The following is a 21,659-nucleotide window of genomic DNA, read 5'->3' on the forward strand; positions in this document are numbered from 1 at the left end:
AAAAATGCTGGCAGAAGTTCAGAGAGGCAGAAAAGGGCATTACCACAAGAAAAGACACAGGAGGCTTCACCAGAGCAGGCAGGAGGAAGTAAGTGAGTCACGGCAGGTGGAGTGGGGGAAATGTTCCGCCTGGCGAGACTGGTGGCCATGGGGTACAGGGGAAGAGGTGGGCAGGCTGGGGTGGGGACGAGGACAGCAACAGAAGATTCACAAAGGCATTCTGCAGCACCTCATGCGGGGGGGCGGGTGGTGCCTCTCCATCACGCAGGAACTGGCATGAGAGTGTGGAGGCCGAGTCCTATGAGTTCCTGTGTCTCTATCAGGATTTTCCCCCACTGAGTGATACAGTCTCTCCTAGAAGTGGTGGGAACTGATGGGAATGACCATGAAAGCTGAATGCACAAACCAAGGGTCTCCTTGTCTTGATCTCTCATGGGATAAGGCTTTGTCAAGGGTAGAGTCGCCAAAGTCTTTTAACCAAGTCTGCACATGGGAGAGACTCACGGGGAGCAGATGGAAGTGCTTCTCAAGAACCTCTCAATATAAAGCGATAAAGAAGAACAGGCTAGGCCCGTGGCGCACACCTGTAACCTTAGCACTTTGGAAGGCCAAGGTGGGAAGATCACTTGAGCTCAGGAATTCGAGACCAGCCTAGGCAACATGGCAAAACCATGTCTCTAAAAACAATACAAAAATGATCCTGGTGCGTGGTGCACACCTACAGTTCCAGCTACTCAGTGGACTGAGGTGAGAGGACCACTGCTTGAGCCCAGTAGATTGAGGCTGCAATGAACGACAATTGCGTCACCGCTCTCCAGCCTGGGTGACGGAGAGAGACCCTGTATCTAAGAAACCAAAATTAAAAGAAATAAAGACAATGTCTCAGTGCTTCAGACAACTGGATTTTGTTTCTGCTCTTCTTCTTTTCCTTTTTTTCTTTTTTAGATAGGGTCTTACTTTGTTGCCCTGGCTGGAGTGCAGTGGCACCATCAGAGCTCACTGCAGCCACTGCCTCCTGGGACCAGGTGATCCTCCCATTTCGGCCTTCTGAGTAGCTAGAACCACAGCCACACATCACCATGACTACTGGCTAATTTAAAAAAAAAAAAAAAAAAACAACATTGTAGAGATGAGGCCTCACTATGTTGCCCAGGCTAGTCTCAAACTCCTGCCCTGAGCAGTCCTCCCACTTCGGCCTCCCAAAGTGCTGGGAATACACATTTAAGCCACTGCACCCAGCTGACCACCTGGATTTTGGAAAAGTGGAGAGAACAGGGAAGCCTGACTGTTAGACATGGGAGCCAGATGTTTTCAGGTTATATATATGAATTATATCACATGAACATGTATGCAGTCTATATCATATCAAAAAAAAGAAAGCATCAAACACACTAGAGACATTAGAAAACAAATCAAGGAGGGAGGAACAATAAAAAGTGTTTTAATTGGCCAGACACAGTGGCTCATGCCTGTAATTTCAGCACTTTGGGAGGCCAAGGTGGGTGGATCATGAGGTCAGGAGTTCAAGACCAACCTGGCCAACATGGGCAACGTAAGGTCTTTTAGGCTGACAGTACTAGGGATGGCATGGTAACCTCTGTGACCTACAAGGACACTCCAGATGAGTTCCTGGAACTAGAAAGTCTGAAGTAACTGGAAGACCACGAAAAGGGAAAGAACGATCAACCCCTGTGGAGCCTGATTGACTTGAGACATCCTTCTACTGTTTCTTATTCCTACCTCAGCTGACAAGGCGATCAACTTTGTAACCATGACTCCAGACCCAAGGACCCCCTCCCAGCTTGCAAAAAACCGCCCTAAACTGTAACTTCTGTAACTTTCCACTGCCTACCCCAAACCTGTAAAACCAACTCCTATCCCACCACCCTCCACTGACTCTCTTTTCCCACTCGGCCAACCTGCACCCAGGGGAATAAACAGCCACGTTGCTCACACAAAGCCTGTTTCGGGGATCTCTTCATTCAGAGTGCACATTTTAACAATGAAATCCCTGTCTCTACTAAAAATCAAAAATTAGCCAGGCGTGGTGGCGTGCGCCTGTAATCCAAGCTATTCGGTAGGCTGAGGCAGAGATAATTGCTTGAACTGGGGAGGCGGAGGTTGCATTCAGCCTAGATTGCGCCACTGCACTCCAGCCTAGGTGACAGAGCAAGACTCCCTCTCAAAAAAAAAAAAAAAAAAAAAAAAAAAAAGTGTTTTAACTGTGTAAAAGTAATACAAATTATAGTCTTTCACATGAACTGCCCAATTACCATGCAGCATAGTATCAATTTAGTAGATCATGAACTATGTTTCCAATTGACTCACTTGTATGTTACATTTTATGACAACACTAAATTCTCCTTTATATGTTCAGACTCCCTTTTTTGTGACGCGCGTAATTGCAGAACTTGGGAGCTAGAATGGACCTTAGAGAGATCCCTTACAGCAACCCTTTCACTTTACAGATGTCGAAACCGAGGCTTAGAGAGGGTGTAACTTTCCCAAGGCCACAAGAAGACTAGTTTACAGCAGAGCTGGGCTTATATAACAGGGCTGCCCATCAGCTCTGCACAGTTCCAGAGCTATTCTTAAGATCCTCTGCACTCAGACAATGCCGCAGGGACACACTCTCTTTATTTTGCAAGAACATTTGCTCACAATTCAGAATTTTTCAAAGAGAATGGGAAACAGGTATGATGCATGGGGGAAGAGGTATGCTCAGGGATTCAGACGCTGGAGCTCTTGGGTAAGCAACTTTTGAATGATATGATACTTAGAAGAACTGCCATCTCTCTCAGTAGGAAAATGAGCAGAAGAACCCATGTGGTACAGTAGAAAACTGCAGGTTATTCAGGCAGTGACTCTAGAAGGAGCCTCAAAACTTACTAGCTATGTGCTCTGGAACAAGTTACAGAAACTTGCCAGGTCTATATTCCTTTAACCATAAAATGGTCAAGATAATGACACTAACCAGGGGTAGTGTCTCATGCCTATAATCCCAGCACTTTGGAAGGCCAAGGTGGGAGGATTGCTTGAGCCCAGGAGTTCAAGACCAACCTGGGCAACATGTGAGTCCCTATCTTTACAAATAATGTTTAAAAATTAGCCAGGTGTGGTGGCACGTGCCTGTAGCCACAGATACTCAGGAGGATGAGGTGGGAGCATTGCCTGAAAGCAGGGTTCGGGCTACAGTTAGGTACTATCGTGCCACTGTACTCCAGCCTGGGCAACAGAGTGAGACCCTGTCTCAAAAACAAACAAACAAAAAGAATGATACTTAATTCAAAGAGTTATGGCATGAGATAAAGTTCTATGTTTAGAACATCTAGCACGGCACATAGGCTCATCACTTATTCAATATTCAATCAATATTTCTTTACTATGTCTCCTTACATAGTGTGCTAAGAAAGCCTCACCTCTGAACACATGTGATGGGTACCTGGATGGTGAAAGCTATTTCCAAGACCAGGTCTAAGTTATTTCATGCATACTGTGAAATCTAATGTTATCTTAAGATCTGAAGTGCAGAGGATTTTAAGAATAGCTCTGGCCAGGCAGGGTAGCTCACACCAGTAACCCCAGGACTTTGACAGGCTGAGGCGGGAGGATGACCTGAGGTCAGCAGTTCAATACTAGCCTGGCCAACATAGTGAAACCCATCTCTACTAAAAATAAAATTTTTTTAACAAATAGCCAGGAGTGGTAGTAGGTGCCTGTAATCCCAGCTACTCGGGAGGCTGAGGCAGGAAAATTGCTTGAACCCAGGAGGCGGAGGTTGCAGTGAAACGAGATGGCACCACCGCAGCCCAGCTCTGCTGTAAATTAGTCATCTGTGGCCTTGGGAAAGTCATACCCTCTCTAAGTCTCACTTTCTACATCTGTGAAGTGAAAGGGTTGGCATAAGGGATCTCCTCAAAGTCCATTCTAGCTCCCAAGTTCTGCAATTACACACATCACAAAATAGGAAGCCCGAACATATAAAGGAGAATTAAGTGTTGTCATAAAATGTAACTTACACAAGTGAGTCAATCAGACACATATTTCATGATCCACTTAACTGATACTGTGCTGCATGGTAATTGGGCTTGGAAAGCATGTCCCAATGTGTCAGTGTTATATTTTCAAAATGGAATATCAATGTCTAGGGCAGGTGGGAAATCCAAGGGAAAGTTCTAAGAGTGAGGCCTGTTTCCGTCTGACATGTCAAAATACGTGAAAATGTATCCATCTCCCTAGGCAACCACGGTCAATTGTTAGGAACCACTTCTTGCTTTACATCAAAATGTGTCAGTAGAAAAGAAAAATACCTTGGAATATTTTTGTCGAGCATATCCCCAAATTCCTAAAGAAGGCTCTTTGCTCATTTTTTTTAACCCTCGAAATCTCTATGAAATTGATCACAGATTCTAATACGGTCAACCACAGGTATGCAGCTCACAACATATCTTTTTGGGCATGGTCTGAAATGCCCAAGGCAACTGAGGAAAAAGAATTGTCTGGAGACAAAGGCCCCTCACTCAGTGGTGAGATAATAGGATTCAACAGTCTTCTTATCACATCCACTTCCCATATATAATTTTGTTAGTAAATGAGACATTAAAGCCTCATGGGGGAAAAAAGTCAGCAGTGTCTGGATTATGCTATAAACAGATCTCCAGCTGAAATCGCTATGTGCTGAATGACATTTGAGTGGGAGCCACTGACTTTACCTGCAAGCCTCAGCGTTAGTCCAGATCTGTTCCCCACAGCCCTAGCAATACTGTCTCTGTTCTAGAACCATCTGCAACCTGGATGTTCCGCCAAGCAAACAAACCTCCTCTCCATCTGTCTGCCTATTCGGCCCTCTCTCTCTCTCTCCAAGGTCTCCTCTCTTTTTCTAAGTCACCTTTGTGGACAATCAATCATTGCAGCTGGACCAGCGAGAAGGGAAAAAATAGGAGTCAATAAACGAAGCTCTTTTGGGTGCAGTAAGCCCGTGACCCACCCTCTGCCCATGTACACTTGGCATGTTGGTTTTGACTACATTGCGTTTGGATGTGGGAAGAACTATTTTTTCACTCTTATTCAAAGGTATGTGACACTGTTATCCTTTGTTTCCTTAAAATATGTTGGCATTCTTCTCTCCCTAGAAGAAGAGTGCCTGCAAGGATCAGAAAAGCTTCTGGGGAGAAGCAAGACTCTGCTGAATAACCAGGCCCCAGCTGCCAAATGACACTGGGAAAAGTGCAAAGGGTGAATCGGGCACTGCTCTGAATCGTAGACATTATTACAGGCAAAGTGACTGGCTGCTACTTGAGTGTTCTTCTGTACCTAATTGGACCATGTACCACGATACTCCTGGGGACTATTACAGGAATACAGGTGTAGCTTACAATATACAAAAGCTGTGTGCCTGACAATCTACGTGTAAGCCTAAACTTTATAAATTACTTGGTGTGCTAAACGTCCTGAGGGAGTTCATTATTTAGAGAACTCCATAAATGCTTTTGTAAAATTCACAGTCCTCTGCATTTGTGTTTTGTAAATTTCCTCTCTCCGTCTTTAAAGCATGTCATCAATCTGAACATTGCCCACAAATATAAAGACGGGGGGCGGGGGAAGTCTACAACAGTGCTGGAAAATGAAAGGAGGGCACCCAGCATGTTTAACATTAAGACATTTTGTTAGAGAGACCAGAGAAGGCATCACATAAAAGGTTGAATCAGCAATGTGTCTTGGGATTCTCTTTCTTGAAAAGGTGGCACAGCATTGTGAGAAGAAACAAGAAGGGATTCTGAGAGAGCAATGGTAAGAATCCTCCTAAAATGGACTGAACGCTGGAGGTGAGAGCAGGCTAGCAAACCAGAGAGTGTCTGGCATCCAAGGCATTTGCATACAGAAGGAACTAAGCAGGAGAACCAAGCATAAGTACCTCCATGCCCATGGCTATCTGGTGGGATGTGAGATGTCTCTCTATATAGCAGGCCTCTGATACCAGAACAATGCATCCTCTGCTACAGTGGGGGCTTGGAGTGAAGCTAGGGTCAGGGAGCAGTTCAGAATAAGAACACCGTCTCTTGCACGATGGCGCCACCCATTGTCAAGCAGCAACCACATAAGGAAGAAGCCCACACAGAGACTGCTCTGGGGCTCCCGCTCCCTTCCAATTTGTGCAGCTGCTGAAACACACACCTGGTCTGGTACATTTTTAAGAATCAAGCCTTCAGCTTCAGAGTCCAATCTTTTCCTAATGGTACAGAGATCATTTGAGAACAATTTCCAGGCCAGGCTAGCCCTCCCATCATTCAATGATGAGTAGACCCCAAACCGGCAACATCGGGCTTATACGGACTTGGTAACAAAACAAGAAACAGCCAAGAAACAAAGGAAGAAGATAGTTTCAGTAAAGATTTACTACTGGAAATAGAAACAAGTTTCAGACAAGACATGATTCGCCCCTTTGAAGGAGAAGGAGGAGAAAGAAGGGGAGGAGATCCAGACTTAGGCGTGAATGACAAGTCAATGAAAATAAACACTAAATCACACAAAAAAATTCGGACCTTATTCAATGATTGATTTTCCAAAGTATTATTTAAAACTGCATTTGATGCAGTGAAAAGGAAAGACAGCCTTCTGGAGCATCAAACCAGGAAGTGAAGCACAAACTTGAAAAACTCTCCCAAAAGGCATTGGGAAAAAGATGAGAAGGGTAACCAAATACGACAGATCCTAATGGATATGGGAGACAGAGTGAAAGCCAACATGCAGACAGCAGGAGGTGTGCGTAGTCAAAGCAAATACCGCAGAAGCAATTATTAAAGAAATCATGAAAGAAAACTTTTCTAAACTGAAGAAATACCTGATTCTCAGAACCAACTAACCAACCAACCAACAATCCAAAAACGTACTCTTTGAAAAACGAAAGCTGATGTAAATATTAAACTAAATTAAAACAAACTGCCGTCTATTTATCTACCTTCTGGTGAAACTTGACTTTTGAAGTCAAAACAACTCATATGCATACAGTGAGGAAGAAGAGAAATACAGGTAACCAGGTCACCAAGATGGAAAAAAAAAATCAGATTTCTGACAATAGGAGAAATAAAACAGCTACGCAGCTCTAATGGCAAAGGGTTCTGATATAAGAATTCCAAACTAACCAATGTTCCTACTGAGGTATGAGAGCTAAAAAATAAAAAAGGCATTCTTGGATCCAAAGGAGCAACAAAACACAACGTACTTCATAGAATCTATTTGAAGAAGCTTCTTCATCAAAAATTTCATTTTAAACAGTAAAGAAAAGGGGTAGGTGTGCTTTAAAATACTTTACAATATGTAATCAGCCCCAGCACAGGGGGTCGTGCCTGTAATCCCGGCACTTCAGGAGGCCAAGGTTGGAGGATTGCTTGAGGCCAAGAGTTCAAAATCACCCTGGGCAACACATTGAGACCCCCGTCTATACAAAAAGGAAAAAAAAAATTAAGTTAGCCAGGCATGACGCTGTGTGCCTGTAGTTCAAGCTACTTCGGAGGCTGAGGTAGGGGATTTGTTTGAGCCAGGAGGCTGAGGCTGCAGTGAGTTATGATCACACCAGTGCACTCCAGCCTGGGCCACAGGTCACAGGGCAAGACCCTGTCTCTAAAGAAAAGTATATACACATATAGTCAAATCATATAACAAACAGTTGAACATGGTTATAAAAAAGGAACACAGGTCATACAGGTAATCCTTGTAAGAAAAGTTACGTGATATTGAAAAGTAATCATAAACTGGATCAAAACATCTGTATGTCTATATCTTTAAAAAAGGAAAGGAGAATTTCAAAGGAGAATAAAATGGGTTAATCTTATCTTACACAGGGAGGAGGTATGGTCAGTCCGCTTACTGACATTGCTCATACAGAAATATAGGTCATATTTAGTAAAATTTAAGAAGACAACTAGAAGATTAAATATAAGGTATGAATATTGCTAGAGAGTAAATCATGTCACACAAAATGGAAAATGATGGGAATACCAAGGAATCATAAAACGAAAAGAATAAAGAGGACCAAAATTAGAATAAGCATATCAACACTGAAGATAGGTATTAATTCTTCTTGAAAAGCAAAAAATCTCACATGGTGTCATAAATTAAGAATGACCTTAGACAATCCGCAAGAAACACATAAAAGTTAGAAGAAGATCAAGACAAAGGAATACCAGGAAGCTGCACATTTAAAAGTGACAGTTACAACTGTTAGTACAAAATCAGTATTACATATCTAAAGCACTCAACAGAGGTGGAATTTTTAGGGATAAGAGATACATTCCAAAGAATTAAGTTAACATTTTATGTGCCAAGACAGTAGAGCATGGAAATATATAAAGAAAACAAAACAGAGATTGAGAGATACGGAATAGTGTTGTGAAAGTCTACCCCATTGATTTTAGTCCTTGGAAAACGAAGCAGATGAAAATGTAATAGGGATACAGAGAAGTAGGATAAAATACTAAATAGGGCTGATCTGATGACATGATAAGCCTGATGAGATTTAATTAGAGCATGCATCTTATATATAGGGTCTCATGGAACATTAACAGAAACAAATCCTGTATTGGAACATAAAAGAAATTTTACTACCTTTCAATATTCTGTGACCACAATGCAACAAAACTCATTAATAAACAGAAGTGTTAACAATTCAAATTAACTTGTGCATTAAAAAAATGCTCTTCTAAATAGGTGTGGAGTATAAGATAATAAATTATGGAATCACAGACTGAGACAATAAAGATAATGAGAAAATTATGTATCAAAGTATAGACTGCTTACAGTCAGAGGCGAATAGCCTAAGTATTTTTATCATTAAGAAAAATTTAAAATAAAAGATCAACTCGAGAAATGAGAAGAGGGAGCCGGGCGCGGTGGCTCACGCCGGTAATCCCAGCACTTTGGGAGGCCAAGGCGGGCGGATCATGAGGTCAAGAGATCAAGACCATCCTGGCCAACATGGTGAAACCTCATTTCTACTAAAAATACAAAAATCAGCTGGGTGTGGAGGCTCACGCTTGTAGTCCCAACTACTCAGGAGGCTGAGGCAGGAGAATCACTTGAACCTGGGAGATGGAGGGTGCAGTGAGCCGAGATCACACCACTGCACTCCAACCTGGCAACAGAGGGAGACTCTGTCTCAAAAAAAGAAAGAAAATAAAATTTTGTATATATTTTAAAATACATATAAAATAGTAACTCTATTTTTAAAATACATGCAAAATATATATTTTAAAATATATACAAAATAAAACAGACTTACTGCTAGCTAATCTAATGTTTCAGATAACAAATAAAAAATATGAAATAGAATAAATTCACAAATATTGAGGATATTTTAAATTTTTCTAACTGTGTTAATAAATTGTGAATATAGAAATGATCTGGTCTAGTGGCTCACAGCTATAATCCTCATGCTTTAGGAGGCTGAGGCAGAAGGATTGCTTAAGGCAGGAGTCTGAGATTATCCTGGGCAACACAGTGAGACCCCCATCTCTACAAAAAAAAGTGAAAAAAGAAAAATAGCCAGGGATGGTGGCATGCAGCTGTAGTCCCAGCTATTTGGGAGGCTGAGGTGGGAGGATCCTTTGAGCCCACGAGGTCAAGGTTGCAGTGAGCTATGACTACACCACTGCACTCCAGCCTGGGCAACAGAGCAAGACCCTATCTTGATAAACTAAATACATATAGAAATGACAGATTTTCTAGAAACATTAAATGTTTAATATTAATTTAAGAAGTAAAAATCCTGATTAAAAAAATTATTATAGACAATACTGTTAGGGGTGGGGGAACTTTCATAATATAACAACCAAAAAAATGACTTCATTCCCGTAACTCCGGGGACAGGTAACTTCAAAGTTCCCAGGATGCTATATATGTGCCTTAATGGGAGCAAAGATACCCTCTCTTTCTCTCTCTTTTCTTCTCTTTGAGGCAACTCAAGAGGAGCGAGTGTGGAAATTCCTGACAGCTGCCGTATGTCAGCTTGCTCAACTGTGTATGGAGTTTCATGGGTTTTCTGACATATCAGTCTTTTTGCCATCATCGCATCTTCAAACTAGAGAGTAAGGGAATGGAAGGGAGAATTGTTACTATCAGAGGCTTCTGGAAATTACTGCTTTACGGTACATGAGTCTTTCTAAGATTGGTTCCCTTTTATTGGTTGCGATTTTGGTGACAACTGGTGTACCCATCTCTTCCTCTGAGCGGGCTGCAGTGTACTTCATCATGATCCCAGCTCTCTCTTTATCAGTTTCCATTAAACAACATTACATCCTGAAACTCACAGCATCGCTGTTCAATAGACAAAAATTAACATTATCAAAGTGGCCAAAAAGATATTCTCTAAAATATTCTGCAGGGAAGAGGGTTGAAAATTAGAATAGAATGCTATGTATTTGCCACAATAAAAGATATTTCCCACAAACCAGTAGCCCATATTATATTAAAAGTTAAAAACAAGAGTCAATAATTAAATTCAGGCTGGACGTGGTGGCTGATGCCTGTAATCTCAGCACTTTGGGAGGCTGAGGTGGGTGGATCACTTGAAGTAAGGAGTTTGAGACCAGCCTGGCCAGTATGGTGAAACCCAATATCTACTAAAATACAAAAATTAGCCAGGTCTGGTGGTGCATGCCTGTAATGCCAGATACTTGGGAGGTTGAGGCTGGAGAATCACTTCAACCTGGGAGGCAGAGGTTGCAGTGAGCCAAGATCGCGTGCTATAGCTCTCCAGCCTAGTCAACAGAGTAAGACTCTGTCTCAAAAGAAAGAAAAAAAAATTAAATTCAGGAATAAAGTCAAGTGTATTTCTATCTGCTCTTCCATTATTATTTGGCATACCATCAGGATGTTGTAGAAGACATAAAAGTTAAAAATATTAAAATGTAGGAGACAAAATTATCATGATTAGAAATGTTATTATTGTCTACTTAAGATATCTAAGGGAATTAGCTGAAAGCCTCTAGAACTGAGATCAAAATTATGGTGAGTTGGCCAGGGGGCACAGTGGCTCATGCCTGTAATCCCAGCACTTTGGGAGGCTGAGGTAGGTGGATCAGCTGAGGTCAAGAATTTGAGACCAGCCTGGCCAACATGGTGAAACCCTGTCTGTACTAAAAATATAAAAATTAACCAGGTGTGGTGGACCATGCCTGTAATCCAAGCTACTTAGGAGGCTGAGACAGAAGAATATCACTTGAACCTGGGAGGCGGAGGTTGCAGGGAGCCGAGATCACACCACAGCACTCCAGCCCAGGTGACAAAAGGAGACTCTGTCTCCAAAGACAGTACACACACACGCAGAGATGTGTGTGTGTGTGTGTGTGTGTGTGTGTGTGTGTAAAATGGTCAGTTACTAGAAGATTTACATATACCCCTCCACACATGCTTACATAGACATACTAATAGTTTTCCTAAAACCCAGAGATAATCAGGTGAAAATTTTCCTTATACAGTAGTCTCCCCATATTCACAGGTTTGCTTTCCATGGTTTCATTTATTGGAGGTCAATTCTCTGTCTGAAAATAGGCAAGTACAGTACAAGAAAATAATTTTGAGAGTGAGAGAGATCACATCCACATAACTTTTATTATAGTATATTATTATATAAGTGTTCTATTTTGTTATTAGTTATTGTTAATCTCTTACTGGGCTTAATTTATACATTAAATTTCATTATGGCATGTATATACAGAATAAAGCACAGTCTATATAGGGTTGGAACTAACTGGCAGTTTCTGGAATCCACTGGGGGTCTTGGAACATGTTCCCAGTTGATTGGGGGGACTACTGTATAAGGAAAATAAAAATTAGGTGCACAATTATAACCAACGCTGTAAAATCTCTAAAGAAAACAAGAACTTCTCAGATTCCATAAAGACAGAAGAATGCATTACTAAAAAACAATAAGAGAAAAATACCGTGCATGGATCAGAAGTTATGAGTTCAGTAAAGACTTCCATTCTCTCTGAATTGATATCTAATCTACTAAATTAAAATTTATTTTGAAAAGATGGTTTAAAATCTGACTAAATTAGTCTATACACACGTGAAAGAATAGACTAAAAATAGCTAATACTGGAAAAATTATATGAAATCTAATTATGTTAAAAACTATTAAAATCATAGAATCAAAACCAAAGTAGAAAAAAACACCAATATCAAGATAACAGAATATAAGGCTTAGAAATACACAAGTTTCTAAAAACATTTAGTTTTTATTAGTACTAAAGATGACGTCTCCTCTCAGTGGGGCAAAAGAGTATTAAATTACATAATGTGAGAACAACTGATTTAATATTTGACAAAAGTTCATGGAATCCTCATGTCTAAGATCACACATCAAAATAAACGCTAAATATAAACTATGAGATAACTAAAAAACTACAAGAAATTATGGGTGAATAGTTATCTGATCCTAGTGAATGGAAGACTTTTCTAGGTATAAAAGCCAAAAAAAAAAAAAAAAAAATGCAGCCATAAAAAGAATGAGATCATGTCCTTTGTAGGGACATGGATGAAGCTCAAAGCCATCATTCTCAGCAAAGTAACACAGGAACGGAAAACCAAACACTGCATGTTCTCACTCATAAATGGGAGTTGAACAATGAGAACACATGGACACAGGGAGGGGAACATCACACAGCAGGGCCTGTCAGTGGATGGGGGACAAGGGGAGGGAGAGCATTAGGACAAATACCTAACGCATGTGGGGCTTAAATCTTAGATGACGGGTGGATGGGTGCAGCAAACCACCATGGCACATGTATATCTATGTAGCAAACCTGTACGTTCTGCACATGTATCCCAGAACTTAAAGTAAAACAAACAAAAAGAATTCAGGCCAGGCGTGGTGGCTCACGCCTACAATCCCAGCACTTTAGGAGGCCGAGGCGGGTGGATCACCTGAGGTCAGGAGTTTGTGACCAGCCTGGCCAACGTGGCAAAAACCAGTCTCTACTAAAAATACAAAAAAATTAGCAAGGTGTATTGGCACGTGACTGTAGTCCCAGCTACTCGGGTGGCTGAGACAGGAGAATCGCTTGAAACCTAGAGGTGGAGGTTGCAGTGACCCGAGATCACACCACTGCACTTCAGCCTAGGTGACAGAGTGAGACTCTGTTTCAAAAAAAAAAAAAAGAAAGAAAGAAAAAAAAAAAGGAATTCAACTGTGAAAAAAAGCAAAAAAAAATTTTTTAATTATTAATATGTGTAACTATAGATATTTTGATTTGGTACATAAAAATCACCATAAGTAAAATTCAAATGAAAATATCAAAGTGGGAAAATATTTCTAATGCCATCAAACGAAGAGTTAATATCCTTAATACAACATAAATCCATGTAATTGTGAGTAAAAGAAAAAACTTTCTAACACAAAAATAAGCAATGAACACGAATGGCCAATTTAAAACAGAAATGTAAAACACAGAGAAACATAAGGAAAATATCCACCCTCACTTGAAACTACACTATAAAAAGCAAATTAAAACAAGATGCAATTTTTAACTTATCAAATTGACAGAGTTTTTGTTTGTTTCTTTTTTTTTATTATAGTACTTAGCGTTGTCCAGAGTGCAGACATACGAACACTCTTTGTCACGGCTGGCAAGTACTCAGGAACAGTAATTTAATGACACATATCAAAAGACTTATAAAGGGCCTTACTATTTGAGCCACCAGCTCTGGTTCTGGAAATGTATCCTAAGGAAACAACCAGAGATGTTGAAATAAAATACATATGTTGAAGAAGTCCGGCAGAGCATCATTAAACAATAGCACAATATCTGCAGAATTCATTGCTGGATAGATTACAGATGGAAATTACAGTACCTATGAGAGATGTATAACTCATAATAGGCCCTAAGATCACATTGTGTGGGCTTGAAAAGGACAGAGCAGCATGTTTACAACATACAGACCCCTGATAAATATCAGTCAGCTCACAAACAGTAAATCAGCATGACTCCAGTTAAAAAATGTATATGACTAGAGACACTAAAAATGTTCATGTTTATCTTGTGGGCGATCTGCCCTTCATTCTTTTCTGTATTTCCAGTTTTTCTACATGAATATATACACCCCTTCTGTGATCAGGGAAACAATAAACAATTCATGGGGCATGCTCTGGAGTCATACTGCTTTCATTCAAATCATAGCTCGACAGCCAGGCATGGAGGCACACGTTGTAGTCCCAAGCTACACAGGAGGCTGAGGGGTGAGGATTGCTTGAGGCCAGGAGTTGGAGGCCAGCCTGAGCAATATGACGAGACCCCATCTCTAAGGAAAAAAAAAAAATCATAGCTCTATCATTTTAAGATCTGTCACCTCGGGCAAGCTGCTTATTCTCTCTGAGCCTCAACTTCCTGTTCTGTCAAATGGGGCTAATAACACTATGCTGTTGGGCTGCTGTGGCGATTGAATTTTACACGTATGTAAAGCACTTAGTACAGCATCTAGACCATAATAAGCTCATTATATATGAGTTTTATTTTATTTTAAAACAATCAACAGGCTGGGCACGGTGGCTCACATCTGTCTGTAGTCCTAGCACTTTGGGAGGCTGAGGGGGGTGGATCACAAGGTCAAGAGATCAAGACCATCCTGGCTAACTTGGTGAAACCCCATCTCTACTGAAAATATAGAAATTAGCTAGGCATGGTGGCGTGCACCTGTAGTCCCAGCTAGTCAGGAGGCTGAGGCAGGAGAATTGCCTGAACCCTGGAGACAGAGGTTGCAGTGAGCTGAGATTGCGCCAACTCCAGCCTGGCAACAGAGGGAGACTTTGTCTCAAATAACAATAATAACAATAATAGTAATAGTAATAAACAATAACCCCCTCAACCAAACTTTTACAGTAAGAGAAACTTTGATCTTATTTCTATGCTAGAAGAAAAGCAGAAGTCTTCAAAGGCTGTAGACGCAAAATGGTAAATATTCACATACATTTCTCTCTCTCTCTCTCTCTCTCTCTCTCTCTCACACACACACACACACACACACACACACACACAGACACACACACACACACACACACAGAGAGAGAGAGAGAGAGAGAGAGAGAGAGATGAAGATTTTCATGTCCTAGGATCCTAAGAAATTGGGGCCATCGTTAATATGCATCCGTAAGGAGATCATTTGAGCTTGGTCAACCCAAGTCAAAGAGGTACATTTCATAAAGAAGCCAGATGATCTAAGAAAACAGGCTGCTGATCAACAATTGGCCCATATATGCCCCCCAAAAAAGGCTTTTGCCCTCCATGGCACATATGTCTTTACAGCTAGGTGTGCATAGTGCCAAGGAGGATGCCACGGGGTTTTGGAAGGAGCCCCAGAAAGGGAGTCAGGCTACCCAGGTTCTAAGACCTCTACCAATTCCACTGGCCAGCACTGCATGTGGCCCCACAGACCACATTCTCCTCTGTGACCAAATGAGAACTCTCTGGGACCCCTTCCAGATCTGAGCTCCTACTACAAAGGGTGACAACCTCAGCTCTGAACATTCGTTGTTTTATTTCAACTTCAAAGCGGGCTCCTGCATCCCAAAACAAAGGCAAGAAACCTAAAAGATAAATAAGGCATTCCTGGCATCCATGAGAGTCATTTTGCTTTCCCTGTTCATGTTATTTCAGTAAATTTAGCAGTGTGAAAGTGACAAATGAGCGCAGATTACAAGGCAGCACCTGTTCAGAGCCCAAAGCCATTAGATGCCATTAGCAATGGCATGAAGACATGCATTTAGGAGATAACGCAGCTCAGGGGGTTATCTCTGCATCCTTCCTTCTTGACGCCTTGTTGGCTGCTCTCACAGACCTGCTTCAGTCTTGGAGCCTAGACAACAGCACTGAACGTGGCATGGGCATAGCCGGAGGAGCCTGAAATTAGCTGAACCTGAAATCTGAGTAAAATCTCTGTAGATGCAAAACAGAAATAGTCCTAAAAGGAGACACAAATATTTGTTTAAAAGGTGCATATAAAGAATTGAACAAGGTGGGGCACAGTGGCTCATGCCTGTAATCCCAACACTTTGGGAGACCGAGGCAGGTGGAGCACCTGAGGTCAGGAGTTCAAGACCACCCTGGCCAATACGGTGAAACCTGTCTCTATCCTAAAAACACAAAAATTAGCCGGGCTTGGTGGTATGAACCTGTAACCCCAGCTGCTCGGGAGACTGAGACAGAAGAATTGCTTGAACCTGGGAGGTGACGGAGGTTGCAGTGAGCTGAGATTGTGACACTGTACTCCAGCCTGGGTGATAAAGCAAGACTCTGTCTCAAAAACAGAAAACAAAGAATTAAACAAATGCTGAGTTGATAGTCCAAAAAGAAGAAATGATGCTCTATGCAAAATATATATATATGAAAATGTCGCCGGGCACGGTGGCTCAAGCCTGTAATCCCAGCACTTTGGGAGGCCGAGGCGGGTGGATCACGAGGTCAAGAGATCGAGACCATCCTGGTCAACGTGGTGAAACCCCGTCTCTACTAAAAGTACAAAAAATTAGCTGGGCATGGTGGCGCGTGCCTGTAATCCCAGCTACTCAGGAGGCTGAGGCAGGAGAATTGCCTGAACCCAGGAGGCGGAGGCTGCGGTGAGCCGAGATCGTGCCATTGCACTCCAGCCTGGGTAACAAGAGCGAAACTCCGTCTCAAAAAAAAAAAAAAGAAAAGAAAAAAGAAAAAAAAGAAAATGTCACTAAGAATTAACAGCAGATAGGCAGAAAAGTGGAGTAGTTAAGACCACAGGCTTTGGTGTCAAGCACACTGGCTTTGAATTCTAGCCTCCACCACTCACGAGCTGGGTAAATGCGAGAGAGTAGTTTAATCTGTCTGAGTGCCACCGTTTTTAAAAATCTGGAGAATAGTAACAGCAATATCTGCCTCAAAGAGTTGTTGGGCTAATTCAGGCATTGATTCACCGGATGCATAATCAGTGAGCTTCTAAGTGTGCCAGGCCCAGTTTTAAACTAGGAGAGGCCAGTTGCAGTGGCTCATGCCTATAATCCCAGCACTTTGGGAGGCTGAGATGGCTGGATTACAAGGTCAGGAGATCGAGACCAGCCTGGCCAACATGGTAAAACCCCATCTCTACTAAAATGCAAAAAAAAAAAAAAAAAAAAAAAAAAAAAAAAAAATTAGCTGGGCATGGTGGCGTGTGCCTGTAGTCCCAGCTATTCAGGAGGCTGAGACAGGGGAATGGCTTGAACCCGGGAAGTGGAGGTTGCAGTGAGCCGAGATTATGCCACTGCACTTCAGCCTGGCAACAGAGCGAGATTCCATCTCCAGAAAGAACCACTGGTAGACATGGGCTCCGCTTCCACGGACTTAACATCACCCTCAAATTTTAGTGAAATGAGAAAGACAAACAAGTATGTATAATTGTAATAAGGAAAAATTGAACCAGTGAAGGGGATCAAAACTGATGGGGGTGTTATTTTAGAGTAACACAAAGATCCTGAGGGAGGAACATGTTTGCATTAAATGGAAAGGAGCTGAGCTCAGGGCTCCTAAAACCACTGCTCCAGGTGATGGTGGTGGTCTCATAATGACAACCAAGCAAGCAGAGTACAAGGATGTGCGAGCAGGTACAGCCCCCCATTAACTAAAGAAATGAACTGACAAAATTAGTACTGAACACGGGAAGTACTGATTAGGATCTTGACTAATTTTCATTTATTAAAGACTGCGGTTCTATTTTTAGTTATATCCTTCAATCTAACATCATTCAAGAAAAGCTTCTCTCCAAAAATTCTATTTTGGGAATGTAAATTTTTTTAAAGTAAGAGTGTTCCGCATGCATGATTTCTTTCTCCCAGCCATCTTTCTGTTAGTTTTTAGCCTGCCAGTAAATAGTATGTATGTGATATTTTAAAGACTTACTATGCAGGGTACTTAGAAATTTCATATGAGCATTTAAAATGGCAGAAATAGCTGGTAGCTTTCATTTCCACATGTACTCTCAGAGCAGAGGAAAATGAGTTTTAATCCATGTCTTTCTAAGATTCCAGCCCTTTTTTTTTTTTTTTAACTGTCTCAGGGTGAAATTCCACTTTACTTGTTTAATGATGCATACTTTTGAAATTTTACAAAAAGAATCATTTGTATTTTGAATTTTTCTGCAACCTAACTTTTCTTTTTTTCGGGGGGGGGGGGGGGAGACGGAGTTTTGCTCTTGTTACCCAGGCTGGAGTGCAATGGTACGATCTCGGCTCACCACAACCTCCGCCTCCTGGGTTCAGGCAATTCTCCTGCCTCAGCCTCCTGAGTAGCTAGAATTATAGGCACGGGCCACCATGCCCAGCTAATTTTCTGTATTTTTAGTAGAGACGGGATTTCACCATGTTGACCAGGATGGTCTCGATCTCTTGACCTCGTGAACCACTCGCCTCGGCCTCCCAAAGTGCTGGAATTGCAGGCGTGAGCCACTGCGCCCAGCACAACCTAGCTTTTTTGGCTTCATATCAGGTTACTGAAATGTATCTATATTGCCCCTAGAGAGTTTTAGATAATTCACTTTCATTGTTGCATTGTATTCTATCATTTGATTATATCACAATTTGTTTATTTCACTTTAATAAACATTTGGGTTTATTTTTTTAAAACCGTTATTAACACAAGTAAAGCTGTGCTGGATAGCCTCCACGTCTCATAGTATACAATACAGAAGTCTCTCTAGGAAAGACCTAGAAGGAAAATATGCTGAATCACAGGGTGCACACTTTCTTTTTTACTGGTTAATACCTGTCGTTCTAAATGGTTGTACCAATGAATATTTTTACCAGCCATACATAAATGTGAAATGCCATTTTTCAAACTTGGACCAAAATATTCTTTTCATTACTGGGAACACCAGATCTAAAATAACCCGTGTCAGTTCCATCGATCGCTTTGGTCAATTCCAAACTGGTCTTTGAACAAATCCAGACTTTCGGAAATTTCAGTTCTGTTAAATTTTTGGCCGACTCATCACAATCAAGTACACAAGCAAACAGTGCCCCATAAGAACAACAGTAAGTAATCACATATTGCTGGCTCCGGTAAGCAAAATGAAGACATTTCAATGAAAGCAAACACGCTCACCAAAGTATTCTGGCCGTCTTAATTAATCTGAACCAAACAAGGAATCATCTAGATATTTCCCCCAATCTTCTGTTCCCATTTAATTCATGGCATTTTTATAACTGGACTTGCCAGATAAGCAGCATGTGTGCATTTGACAACTAAGAAAAAAGGATTGGTTTTACTCTCTCTTCAAAAATATCTCTGTTGTAAATAGACTAAAAACCATTCAATTCCGCAGTTTGTGAATTATATCCCCATAAAGCTAGTATTAATAATATAGCAGCTAAGTGAAATAAGCCAGTCATAAAAGGACAAATACTGTATGATTCACCCTCTGTGAGGCATTTAGAGTAGACATTGTCATAGAAATGGAAAAGCAGTTGTCAAGGGCTTGGGGGAGGAGGGAAAGAAGAGTTGCTATTTAATGGGTAGAATTTCAATTTTGCGAAACAAAAAGAGTTCTGGAGATGGATGGGGGTGACAGTTGTATAACACTGTGAATGCAATTAATGCCACCAAACTACAGTTATGCCACTAACGACTTAATGGTTAAAATGGTAACTACAGTATATGCATTTTGCCACAATGTTTATTTATCTATTTACTTAAAAGTACAAGTAGCCATGTTTTGTTTCAGTATTAGGTCAAGTTCAAGCACAAAGAAGTTATTCCTGCATAATCATATAGCTTCTGCACCACAGATTGAGCATTGCACCACATCTTTTTTTTTTTTTTAACTTTTATAAGCTATACCAAATTTTAGTGCACAAATGCTATAACAGCATATACTGTGGGTGAGAATATAAAAAATTGTGAAAGTCTAAAGTTATTGCTCACATTGCAACCTTGACACAATGCCTTTGCAAAAACAAGGGCTTAAATTTAACTGAATATGCCACAATTCAGAAAGCGCTACCACCATATGCCCGAGGGGACTGAGTCACACTTGCAGTTTGACTTCAGCTCTTGAATTTTCTGACTTCTGTATGTTTAAATTCTCATCACACTGCAGCTTCAACCTTGGTTTCTGCCACTGATCGCATAATGCATCTCTTATCATTTGACATAATCTCTACCATGAAATACTTGTTTTTGAACCGCCTAAGGTTCAGAGGACACTTTTTTTAAATGTTAAATAAAAAACTGTCAACGATGACTGGGAATGGAAAAACAGCCAAGCCTCTCTGATGCCATCTTTATGCCTAGAACAATCTTCCCGCTCCCACGCCCACATCGATCAAGGGAGCTGCATCTCTTCCTTCTTTCAAAGTTCACCTTAATTCACTTCTCTATGATTCCATAATGAAGGCAGCTGTGATTACAGCAGAAGTGAAGAACAGAGTACTACCTACCCTGGGAGCAAGTTAATTTATGGCCATCGGCCCAATTGGGATACATTGAACGAACTACATTTTTTAATGTACATCTGTGCAATAACCTGTATATGATTTTTCCATCTTTAAGAATCTTCAGCAGTCTCTGATGCAAGGAAGATAGGCCATCCTGGAGGGGGCTAGGGATTTAGGGATGGCATTCCTATTATTTACAAGACGCTGAGTTAGACAGACCATGTGCGACCACGGTGTTCCTGCTCAGAAGCTTACAATCTTTCTGGAGAGGCGAAGCATTTATCATGTACAGAGAGCTGATAATAGCAGGCAATTTTTCAATCAGCGTACATTTATTCAGCAAATATTTACTGAAGACCTACTAAATGCCAGGCGCGATGCCAGACATTAGGGACAAAAATATGACTAGGATGTGGTCCCAGCAGAGAAACAGATGGGGTTCCGTATAGTAACCATGTTATCAAGGAGTCATCAGAATGCTACGAGATGTTAAAAATAGCAGCTTTCCCCTCTTCAAAAAATGCAGAGTACACATAAGTAATCCTGTCACTGAGCGAGCATTCTGGCAACGAAAAAACATGTTTGGAATGAGAATAGTGATCCTCAGAACTCTAGGTATCAAGCATTCCAGGTACATAAATGTTCCGATCCCCCGAGAGGCAACTGACCAGCTGACGCTGAGGCAAACTTGCCACCGTGGAAGACGTGAATTTAATTTATTTTACTATTTATTTATTTCAGTTTTGAGACGAAGTCTTGTTCTGTCACCGGGCTGGAGTGCAGTGGCGTGCTCTCTGCTCACTGCAACCTCCACCTCCTGGGTTCCAGTAATTCTCCTGCCTCAGCCTCCTGAATAGCTGAGACTACAGGTGCCCACCCCCACGCTCAGCTAATTTTTGTATTTTTAGTAGAGACGGGGGTCTCACCATGTTGACCAGGATGGTCTCAATCTCTTGACCTCGTGATCCACCTGCCTCAGCCTCCCAATGTGTAGGGATTACAGGCGTGAGCCACGGCATCCGGCCGGAAGATGTGAATTAAAGCAAGTGATTGTACTAAGGTATAGAGATGACACTTGTGCTTCCTGTTTCATAACAGTCCTCACAAGTCCCTTTTTAAATGTCTGCCTTTCCTGATAGACTGCAGCGTCCAAAAACAGGAAGGAACTGGGTCTCTCTTGTTTGCAGCTTTCCCTGCTGCCTAGTACAATGCCTGGCATATAGTAAGCAAT

The 21,659-nt window shown here is 41.4% G+C and overlaps 1 protein-coding gene across 2 annotated transcripts in view; it reads right to left on the bottom strand.

Annotated features, from left to right (window-relative positions):
* LOC101038016 (uncharacterized) overlaps positions 1 to 21,659 on the bottom strand; it is a 443,760-nt gene that overhangs the window by 281,843 nt on the left and 140,258 nt on the right. For both annotated transcript variants that reach the window (XR_012517451.1, XM_074398477.1), the window contains exons 3-4: positions 14,691 to 14,784; positions 13,687 to 13,722 (exon numbers count right to left, since the gene is read on the bottom strand). The gene's annotated coding sequence lies outside the window, so the exon portion shown is untranslated. The remainder of the gene's footprint in view (positions 1 to 13,686; positions 13,723 to 14,690; positions 14,785 to 21,659) is intronic.

The sequence above is a fragment of the Saimiri boliviensis genome, chromosome 4, assembly GCF_048565385.1.
Source record: "Saimiri boliviensis isolate mSaiBol1 chromosome 4, mSaiBol1.pri, whole genome shotgun sequence".
Taxonomy (NCBI): Eukaryota; Metazoa; Chordata; class Mammalia; order Primates; family Cebidae; genus Saimiri; species Saimiri boliviensis.